This window comes from Trachypithecus francoisi, unplaced genomic scaffold (genome assembly GCF_009764315.1).
Source record: "Trachypithecus francoisi isolate TF-2019V2 unplaced genomic scaffold, Tfra_2.0 Lachesis_group11, whole genome shotgun sequence".
Classification (NCBI taxonomy): Eukaryota; Metazoa; Chordata; class Mammalia; order Primates; family Cercopithecidae; genus Trachypithecus; species Trachypithecus francoisi.
Window position 1 is genome coordinate 71,604,280 of NW_022681456.1, and position 12,192 is coordinate 71,616,471.

The window sequence follows — 12,192 nt, forward strand, 5'->3', positions numbered from 1 at the left end:
TAATGAAGGAAAATAACCTTTATGACTTCCCCAGCAACTATCAAGATAAATCCATAAGTAAAAAGTATGCAAAAGAAATATGTTTGGCAATATATTTTTATGAAGATCATTTCCCCTGAATCTTCAACCTGGAAGCAGACATAAAAATTCTAAAAAAGAATTATTCTAAATAATCAAATGTCTCATCTAACGGACACTCTGTGATATGGTTTAATATATTCAGGCCATTAATTACACCCTGAAGAATTATTTATAAAAATATATGAATGGTTTATGCATTCTTTATTAAAGTATTAATTCTCTATTAAAAACTCTTTAGTTATAAATATCCTTCCTTAACCTAATATCCTAAAACTGAAATATTATGCAGAATATGATTTTCTTTTGTTATGTAATTACTTGGAAAGATGCAATGCATTGCACGTAACTTTTCTTTATATATACATGCACAAATTCTATTGCTCTTCTATTACTTTCAGAAAGTACTTCTACTAAGTATGTTCTGACTAATAAGCCTAATGTTTCTAGAGTCCTCTGAAAAAATATAACTGCTGCATGTAAGAGTCTCAATTTTGTATTTTGCTAAATTTCGACATCAGTTTTTTATAAATTGATGAAGTCAAATAATGTTCTATTATATAACCAAATCTCAAGTCTTCAGTCAACATATTTTAGGAAATGAATAATTAATAGCCATCCCAATAACTTGTAATGCATTTGGAATTTCCCCAGTACCTGGAAAATAGCCAAAGTAATCCCCTTCAAAAAGAGAAAGTTGTCTTTTGTAATGCTGAATATGAACCACTCCCTTTCTGTTCAGGTGCTCCAGAAGCCCAATTCTCAAGTGATCATGTATGCTCACTATTTTAGTAAACCGGTAACTAGAACAGGAAAGAAAACAAACTTAATTTTTGATTACCTAAAGCTTTTGAGTTGTGTAACTCATTCTATAACTGATCAAAATGTAATACCACTCACAACCCTTAAAAAAATGGCTATACCTTCTAACTGACCAGTACTAAAAATAAAAGCCCAATCTAAATATAATAAGGGATTCATTCTTAGTTTGTTATGATTTAAAAAATAAAATAAAACCTGAAGTAATCCATGGTTAAAGTCATCTTGGAATACCCTCAAACAGTTTTTTTCTGGATTTTAAGGTTAGATGGAAAATAATTTTTAGATTTGCCATGTCAATTGTTTTCTAACTCATCATGACAACAGTATAAGCATTCTGAAAAGGTACTGTATGATTCCAAAGCAATCTACTAATATTGGGATATTGGCTCTAGTTCTGTAATGCTACACGAGTGAATAACATAGCAAAGTTTGAAGTAAACTTTTTCAATTAAAAACTACAAATATAGGCCTGTTTCTTCATCAAGCAGATTTTAAAAATGATATATTTTAAGTCACTTGATGTTCTTATTTTTGTTATATTTTTTCTAAGAAAGGTAAATCTCATTAAATTTGAGAGATCAATTCTGAAAATCACATAGTTTGGGAAAGCAAATACAGCTACAGCTCTGTTTTACTTTATATCTCCATTTTTCTTCAACTTTAAAAAAAGAACAAACGTAGGTAAGCAAAATAGAAATGGATATAATTTTCCTCTTTTTTTTTTTTTTAAGACTTTTAACTGTTTTTTTCCCCCTGTCAGTGAAAAGAGAACTAGCATACTCTGCTTAAAATATTAAAATGTTAAATAAAAGTAGTTTTAAAAGCAAGGTTTTTGACCTGGACAAGGATGTTGTCCTAACACTTAAATATATATCATTAATCTGGTCCCTATGCTTAAGACATGAATAAAATTAAACTTCATTTAAAGTCCCCACTGTTGTCCCTTCCTTCAAATTCTATGGCATTTCTTCTTCACATACTATTTGAATTCAATGAAGAATTATCAAAATTCTACGAAGTACAAATACTGATACTGATGGGAAACATTTTGTTGGCTAGCAAAGAAATGTCAATCCTTTTTTGCCCTCATCTACATAGCACCAAGGAAGGAGAATTCTAAGTTTGTCAAAAAGACTACCCTATTACTTGCAGTGAGTAAATTCTGTAACTAGAGATGTCAATGTTAAAAAAGCCATGATTATATGACGACCATTAATTTTCATATTGAAAGCCAAAAAAAATATGGATAGAGGATTCACTTATAACACAGATAAAAGTGGAAGTCTCTGTGATAATTATTTCACCAGCAAAAAGGCTAGAAGATTAGGATAAGTTGTTTTTAAATAAGGTTTTGAAACTATTAATACTAGATTATGTCAGCAGTTGTCTGATTTCATTATTTTATTTTAGTAACATGCTATTCATGAATTTAAAAAAATTTTCATGTATTCACTTTATGGGAAGTATGCTAAAACCAGAAGGTTCTAATAACATTAAGAAATGTTGGTGTAAGTTACATTTATTTTAAAGAATGGAAGCTTAAATGGAAGAATTGAATGGAATTCAATTTTAATGTTAAGTTACATTATTTCCTACCCCATTAATAATTCAAAACTGGCTCACAATGAAATTTAAAAGAATTAACTTTTTAGGCAAGCAAGACAGTCAAAGGATTTATGAAAAAATGGTTCTTTATAATGTTCAGTAAAGAAACAATTTTGAATAAATAAATATTAAGCATTGTATGATTTTACTAATCTAAGTCTTAGTTCTTCTGCAAAGGCATACAGGAAGGAACAATGGAATTTTTTTTTAAGTTTATTGATTTGTTACATTCTTTAAGAGAAGCAATCAAGCCATTTTTGTAATAAGAAAACTTTAAATAATTGTTCAACAAATATTTATTAAGAGATCATTACTTTAAGAGTCTCTGTAAGTATACCAATAATGTTCTAAAAGAATTTTTTTCCTATCATTCACTGTGAAATCTTTCAAGGAACTATTTCCATGGTGGTGCTGATATGATCTGCCCAGCTGTGACTAACATGCCAGCTCAATTCAAGTGCTATCCAATCGACTGCATTTGCAGGACCGTATATGGTCCAAGAGTTACTATACATATATAGGTAGTTCTCTGACCCTTCAGTTGCAAGAAATAAATATATATTATGCGCTATAATTCTTATTAAAATTACTGTGCTCTTTGGGAGTTCCAAATATTTCTGGTAAATAATCTTTGCTAATGCAGTGATTTGCAAACCATGTGTGTGAAAGGACTAATTTTTAAATACTGAACACATTATTTTTATTAAAATATATCTTGATGTACATTTTACTCATTCTTGAAACAGTTCTGAAAAGTAAATTTAGTAAGCGTTATCTCCTGTTTTAGAGCTGAAGAAACTAAGTCTTGGAATGGATAAGTAACCTGCTTACTCACATATACAGAAGAAAAGTTGCAGAGCTAATATACAAACCAAAATATTTCAGCTTGAGCTATTTTCACCTCCTGGTGCTATTCCCAGTTTTCAAATGATTAGTTCCACAGCAAAATACACTTTCATCTAAACCTATATGGAAGATAATTTTCTATGTTTCTCAATGACCTAGAAGGCACTTCAGGTAGAAGCTTTATTGTAAGTGTAAAACTGCAATAATTACATGGAAAGGACTAATTTTGAACCGCTAGAAAAACTAAATTAAAAACACCATACAAAAAACAAGTCTTGCTTTTTATTATTAAATTTGATTTAAAATTACCCTATCAAATTGCTATAGAGATTTTTGATCACTTACAATTTCTGTGCTTATTTTATTGTTGACCAGAATTATCTTGTCCATAGACACATTGTAAGAAACACTGTTCTAATGTGCTTACGATTATCTGGCACTATACTAACACTGAGGATATAAAAGAGAACCAAAGATAACCTCTGCTTTCACAATTCTCACCACATAATACGTATTTGTCCATGAGAAATGGATAGAAGAAAGAGGGAAAGTGTGAAAAAGGTAAGTAGGGAGGCAGTCACAGTATATATAAAGAGTTTTGAAACAATCAATTCTAAGAATTGAAAGTAGTTTTGGCTAAAGATGTAGACAGAATCCAGTTTGAATTTTATCCTTTAGGTGACGGGGCACAGGTTTTAAAAACATAATAATCACATTTGCTTTATAAAACAATAAATTTGGAAGCAGTGTATTCAACGCATTTGAAGAGGACAAATGATGGAACAAAGATGACACAGATATATTTTGAGAGTTCACAAAAAAGATGCTTAAGAATTGAAATAATGTAATAGTAGGAGAGGAAAGGGCAAAATATGTGCTATATAAGAAGTAGAATGAACAGGACTTGGGGTAAGCCTTAGGTTTTTGACTTGGGTTACTGGGTTGTACCTATAAGAAAGTGTAGGAAATAAAACAATCAAGATTAGTGTAAGTTGGCATCTTGAGTTTAAGTTACATGTAGTTTAACTTGGCAGGAATATCCATTTAAGAGTTACACATTGGAGGGAAATTCAAAGACAGAGCATGAGACAAATTTTGGATGTTAGTATATAAATGGATGTCAAATTCTCAAAGGTAAAGGGAGTACAAGGAACCTAGCAAACAGGAGGTCCAGAGTGACCTAATCAAAAGCAATTTCTATAGGGTGGTGTGATGATAACAGTATTTGATATTTTTATATGTTTACATGTGCCAAGCACTTCCCAAGCACTTTATCTTCATTTTACAGATGAAGAAACTACGAAGTTTCTTATCCAAGGTCATACAGCTTATAAATGGCAGAATTAGGATTTGAATACAGGCAGTCTAGTTCCAAAATCCATGCTTTGACCTACCATGCTAAGCAGCTGACAGGCTGTGGTGAGATAAGGACTAGTGAAGGGGAGACGGGAAAGTAAGGGGAAAGCACAGTTCATCCTTTTCAAGGTCATGGGTCTCCCTTTCTCTACTTCCCATCTGAAAAAAAGACTTGACTATGTATATATGCTGAAAGGAAGAAAGACAGTGAAGGTGAGGTTAAAAGTATAAAACAAGGCCAAGTGCAGTGGCTCAAGCCTGTAATCCCAGCACTCTGGGAGGCCGGGGTGGGCGGATCACGAGGTCAAGAGCTCAAGACCATCCTGGCCACCATGGTGAAGCCCTGTCTCTACTAAAAATACAAAAATTAGCCAGTGTGGTGGTGCATGCCTGTGGTCCCAGCTACTCGGGAGGCTAAAGTAGGAGAATTGCTTGAACCCAGGAGGCAGAGGTTGCAGTGAGCCGAGATCGCGCTACTGCACTCCAGGCTGGCGATACAGCGAGACTCTGTCTTAAAAAAACAAACAAAAAAATAAGTATAAAACAAAGGAAACAAGGGAACAGGTCTCAGAGATGGGAACAGGTCTCAGAGATGGTAACAGAGGCTCCAGGTATCATCATGAAGAGACATATTTTTGGTATGTTGTTATACAATGAGACTACTGTAAGTATAAAAGGAAGCTAAATGTACATTTTATTCTACTATTAAGGATTTCCTTATTAAAAAAGTAACATTTTGGTCACAAATTTGTTTCATTTAAAAAACTTATTAGAAGTCTTCTCCTGACAAAGTACAGAAAACGGCATTTAGAAAAGCCCTAGAAATTATTCATAATGCCTCAATTATGTATCAACTGTAGTATATAACAGAAACAGCATTATGTGTTATACACCAAATCTGGTATATAATTGAGGCGTTAAGAATAAGCATTATATATTGCTCAAGATATTTTAGGTACTCCTCTTTTTAGAGCTGGCACATGTGTGAAAAAGCATCAATAGTTGGCATATGAAAAAATAAAATAAAATAAATCAGGTAGCAGAAAAAAAAAGGAAAAAAAAAACCAGTTGGTATATAAAGGATTCCAATATTTTTTATTGAGTGTGTCAACAACGTGTTTTTGCTGTGGTAAAACAGATTTCTGATATGGGAATTTCTGAGGTGAAAAAATGTAGAAACTAGCATGAGCTATGTTTTAATTTGCACCTCTGGCAATTGTCTATTTTATGACCAAATGAACATATAAGTCATAATGGACAGTAATGTGCTCTAATAAATGAAATAAAAATGTGACTCAAATTTCACCTTCCTGATAAAGCCTCACTTATGTCCCAATGACTCAAAGAAAGAACTTTGCTTCTATGACATTTTGCTGATCACATTTTCTATTCTATAACATATTATATCTTATTTATATGTCTTCCTCATTCACTAAACCATGAACTTCTAGAGGACAAGTACTGTCTTTTAAAATTGTGTATACCAAGGTCTAGAACAATGCGTGGCACATAGTAGAAACTCAATGGATACTTGTTGAGTCAGCCAAATAAATTAGCTACTAAAAACATGGAAAGGAACAACTGGTACCAGCCACTGCAAAAACATACCAAATTGTAAAGACCATCAACACTATGAAGAAACTGCATCAACTAATGGGCAAAATAACCAGCTAGCATCATAATGACAGAATCAAATTCACACATAACAAATATTCACCTTAAATGTAAATGGGCTAAATGCCTCAATTAAAAGACACAGGCAAATTGGATAAAAAGTCAAGACCCATCAATGTGCTGTATTCAGGAGACACATCTCATGTGCAAAGACACACACAGGCTCAAAATAAAGGGATGGAGGAATATTTACCATCCAAATGGAAAAAAAAAAAAAAAAAGCAGGAGTTGTGTAATATTTGATAAAACATATTTTTAAACCAACAAGGATCAAAAGAGACAAAGAAGGCCATTACATACTGGTAAGGGGATCAATGTATCAAGAAGAGCTAATTATCCTAAATATATATGCACCCAATAAAGGAGCACCCAGATTCATTAAGCAAGTTCTTAGAGACCTACAAAGAGACTTAGACTCCCACACAGTAACAGTGGAATATTTTAAACACCCCACTGTCAATATCAGACAGATCAACGAGACAGAAAATTAATGAGGATATTCAGGACTTGAACTCAGCTCTGGATGAAGCAGACCTAATAGACATCTACAGAACTCTCCACCTCAGATCAACAAAACATACATTCTTCTCATCACGTCATTGCACTTATTCTAAAACTGACCAAATAATTCGAAGTAAAACACTCCTCAGCAAATGCAAAAGAACGGAAATCATAACAAACAGTCTCTCAGACCACAGTGCAATCAAATTAGAACTCAGGATTAAGAAATTCACTCAAAACCGCACAACTACATGGAAACTGAACAACTTGCTCCTGAATGACTACTGGATAAATAACGAAATGAAGGCAAAAACAAAGATGTTCTTTGAAACCAATGAGAACAAAGACACAACGTACCAGAATCTCTGGGATACATTTAAAGTAGTGTGCAGAGGGAAATTTACAGCACTAAATGCCCACAAGAGAAAGCAGGAAAGATCTGAAATTGACACCATAACATCAAAATTAAAAGAACTAGAGAAGCAACAGCAAACACATTCAAAGGTTAGCAGAAGACAAGAGATAACTAAGATCAGAGCAGAACTGAAGGAGACAGAGATACAAAAAACCCTTCAAAAAAAATCAATGAATCCAGGAGCTAGTGTTCTGAAAAGATCAACAAAATAGACCGCTAGCCAGATTAATAAAGAAGAAAAGAGAGAAGAATCAAATAGACGCAATAAAAAATGATAAAGATGTATCACCACTCATCAGAGAATACTATAAACACCTCTACACAAATAAACTAGAAAATCTAGAAGAAATGGATAAATTCTTGGACACATACACCCTCCCAAGACTAAACCAGGAAAAAGTTGAATCCCTGAAGAGGCCCATAAAAAAGTCTGAAATTACTTTGGGAAGCCGAGGTGGGCGGATTACGAGGTCAGGAGATCGAGACCATCCTGGCTAACACGGTGAAACCCCATCTCTACTAAAAAATGCAAAAAATTAGCTGGGTGTGGTGGCGGGCGCCTGTAGTTCCAGCTACTTGGGAGGCTGAGGCAGGAGAATGGCGTGAACCCGGGAGGTGGAGCTTGCAGTGAGCCGAGATCGCACCACTGCACTCCAGCCTGGGCGACAGAGTGAGACTCTGTCTCAAAAACAACAACAACAACTAAAAAAACTCTGAAATTGAGGCAGTAATTAATTAGCTTACTGACCAAAAAAAAGCCCAGGACCAGAGGGATTCAAAGCCAAATTCTACCAGAGGCACAAAGAAGAGCTGGTACCATTCCTTCTGAAACTATTCCAAACAATACAAAAGAGGGATTCCTCCCTAACTCATTTTATGAGGCCAGCATCATCCTGATACCAAAACCGGGCAGAGACACAACAAAAGAAGAAAATTTCAGGCCGATATCCCTGATGAACATTGATGCGAAAATCCTCAAGAAAATACCGGCAAACCAAATCCAGCACCACATCAAAAAGCTTATCCACCATGATCAAATCGGCTTCATCCATGGGATGCAAGGCTGGTTCAACATATGCAAATCAATGAAAATAATCCATCACATAAACAGAACCAATGAAAAAACCACATGAATATCTCAATAGATGCAGACAAGGCCTTAGACAAAATTCAACACCCCTTCATGCTAAAACCTCTCAATAAACTAGGTATTGATGGAATATATCTCAAAATAAGAGTTATTTATGACAATCCCACAGCCAATATCATACTGAATGGGCAAAAACTGGAAGCATTCCTTTGAAAACTGGCACAAGACAGGATGCCCTCTCTCACCATTCCTATTCAACATAGTATTGGAAGTTCTGGCCAGGGCAATCAGGCAAGAGAAAGAAATAAAGAGTATTCAAATAGGAAAAGAGGAAGTCAAATTGTCTCTGTTTACAGATGACATGATTGTATATTTAGAAAACCCCATCGTCTCAGCCCTAAATCTCCTTAAGCTGATAAGCAACTTCAGCAAAGTCTCAGGATACAAAATCAATGTGCAAAAATCACAAGCATTCCTATATACCAATAACAGACAAACAGCCAAATGATGAGTGAACTTCCATTCACAATTGCTACTAAGGTAATAAAATACCTAGGAATACAACTTACAAGGGATGTGAAGGACATCTTCAGGGAGAACTACAAACCACTGCTCAGGGAAATAAGAGAGTACACAAACAAATGGAAAAATATTCCACGTTCATGGATAGGAAGAATCAGTATCGTGAAAATGGCCATACTGCCCAAAGTGATTTATAGATTCAATGCTATCCCCATCAAGCTTCCACTGACTTTCTTCACAGAATTGGAAAAAACTACTTTAAACTTCATATGGAACCAGAAAAGAGTCCGCATAGCCAACACAATCCTGAGCAAAAAGAACAAAGCTGGAGGCATCACGTTACCTGACTTGAAACTATACTACAAGACTACAGTAGCCAAAACAGCATGGTACTGGTACCAAAACAGATATATAGACCAATGGAACACAACAGAGGCATCAGAAATAGCACCACACATTTACAACAATCTGATTTTTGACAAACCTGACACAAACAAGCAACGGGGAAAGGATTCCCTATTTAATAAATATTGTTGGGAAAACTGGCTAGCCATACACAGAAAACAGAAACTGGACCCCTTCCTAATACCTTATAAAAAAAAATTAACTCAAGACGGATTAAAGACTTAAAAGTAAGACCCAAAACCATAAAAATCCTAGAAGAAAACCTAGGCAATATCATTCAGGACACAGGCATGGGCAAAGACTTCATGTCTAAAACACCAAAAGCAATGGCAACAAAAGTCAAAACTGACAAATGGGATCTAATTAAACTAAAAAGCTTCTGCACAGGAAAAGAAACTATCATCAGTGTGAACAGGCAACCTACAGAATGGGAGAAAATTTTTGCAATCTATCCATCTGACAAAGGGCTAGTATCCAGAATCTACAAAGAACTTAAATTTACAAGAAAAAAAACAACCCCATCAAAAAGTGGGTGAAGGATATGAACAGACACTTCTCAAAAGAAGACATTTATGCAGCCAATAAACATATGAAAAAAGCTCTTCAGGCCGGGCGCGGTGGCTCAAGCCTGTAATCCCAGCACTTTGGGAGGCCGAGACGGGCGGATCATGAGGTCAGGAGATCGAGACCATCCTGGCTAACCCGGTGAAACCCCGTCTCTACTAAAAAATACAAAAAACTAGCCGGGCGAGGTGGCGGGCACCTGTAGTCCCAGCTACTCGGGAGGCTGAGGCAGGAGAATGGCGTCAACCTGGGAGGTGGAGCTTGCAGTGAGCTGAGATCTGGCCACTGCACTCCAGCCTGGGCGACAGAGCAAGACCCCGTCTCAAAAAAAAAAAAAAAAAAAAAAAAAAAAAAAAAAAAGCTCTTCATTACTGGTCATCAGAGAAATGCAAATCAAAATCACAATGAGATACCATCTCATACCAGTTAGAATGGTGATCATTAAAAGGTCAGGAAACAACAGATGCAGGAGAGAATGTGGAGAAATAGGAATGCTTTTACACTACTGGTGGAGGTGTAAATTAGTTCAACCATTGTGGAAGACAGTGTGGTGATTCCTCAAGGATACAGAACTAGAAATACTATTTGACCCAGCAATCCCATTACTGGGTATATACCCAAAGGATTAAAAATCATTCTACTAAAAAGACACATGCACACATATGTTTACTGCGGCACTTTTCACAATAGCAAAGTCTTGGAACCAACCCAAATGTCCATCAATGACAGACTGCATAAAAAAAAAGTGGCACACATACACCATGGAATACTATGCAGCCATAAAAAAGGATGAGTTCATGTTCTTTGCAGGGACATGGATGAAGCTGGAAACCATCATTCTCAGCAAACTATCACAAGAACAGAAAACAAAACACCACGTGTTCTCACTCATGAGTGGGAGCTGAACAATGAGAACACATGGACACAGGGAGGGGAACATCACACACCGGGGCTTGTTGTGGGGTGGGGCGATAGGGGAGTGATAGCATGAGGAGAAATACCTCATGAAGGTGACGGGTTGATGAGTACAGCAAACCACCTTGGCACATGTATACCTACGTAACAAAACTGCATGTTGTGCACATGTACCCCAGAACTTAAAGTACAATAATATAATAAAAAAGAAAAATTAAAAAAAAAAACTAATTCCATTCACTAAAAAAAAAAATAAAAACAAGAAAACAAGTTTGGTTACTTTTTATTAATAACTCCTTTGCCCCTTTCTCTTTCCAACTCTAGATGAATCTAGGTATCTGTTTTATGCACCATGTAACTGAACATTGTTGGAAAAAATTTCAAGTGAATGTATTTATACCATTCTAAATTGATGATCTCCAATATCAAATGAGACCTCAACACTGCTGAGCAATCTTCTTACCCTTTCATTCTTAGGTAATGATCTAGTCTTGTATTTTGGGGATAATGGAAGCCATCACAAAATCTAGACATTGCTTGCATCCGTAATCCCTTTCTTTCCTCCTATTACAAAAGAAGTCTCATTCCTCCATTCAAATGTATTGTAGGGCTTAGTTCTTGGACGTCTTTTTCATAGATGCCCTCATTTAGACACAACCATTTCCATGATTTTAAATACCATCTACAACAGGCAGACTTTTATTTCCAGCCTAGGCCTCTGATCTATACTCCACAGTAGAATATCCAACTGTCTATGATCTATCTGCTTTGATGTTTCACAGATATCATAAACTGAACATGCCTAAAATTAACTCATAATCTCCTCCCCATCCCAAATTTACTTCTTCTACTATGTTCTTCTTCCTACTACTCTGCAATTTCATTAAATGGTTACATCTATCATTATGATATATAAGCCAAAAACTAGAGAGACACTTGTGATTCCCTTCACCTTTCATGAATCTGAGTGCCTTCTACATGCCAGACACTATTCCAGGCAATGGGGCTACAAAAGTGACTAAAACAAAATCCTCCTGGGAGGGAGAGAGCAGGGGGTGGGGACATGGGGAGAGAGTATCTATGTTGGGAGTAGGGGAAGATACACAGACAAGCAAAAAGCCCTAATAGAAATAAAGCATGCCAGATGGTTATGAGTACTGTGTGGAATGTGGGACAGTCACCATTTTTTACAGGGTGACTGAGGAAGGACCTGATAGATAATAGAGACCTAATGGAAGTGAGAAAGCAAGAATATAAATATTTAGAGGAAGAATATTACAGGTATAGGAAACTGCAAGTTCAGAGACCCTAAGGCAGGCACGCTCTTGGCATGTGTGAGGGTGAGGATGGAACAAGGTAAGCATGGAGGTAAGTGATAGGAAATAAGCTAGCACGGGGC

General features: G+C 35.7%; 1 protein-coding gene across 5 annotated transcripts in view; it reads right to left on the bottom strand.

The window, feature by feature from the left end:
- The window catches only part of USP15 (ubiquitin specific peptidase 15), a 150,138-nt gene that overhangs the window by 33,961 nt on the left and 103,985 nt on the right, over positions 1–12,192 (bottom strand). Inside the window, exon 2 of one of the 5 annotated variants that reach the window (XM_033221433.1) lies at positions 736–881. The exons of the other annotated variants lie outside the window; for them this stretch is intronic. The gene's annotated coding sequence lies outside the window, so the exon portion shown is untranslated. The remainder of the gene's footprint in view (positions 1–735; positions 882–12,192) is intronic. 5 annotated transcript variants of the gene reach the window in all.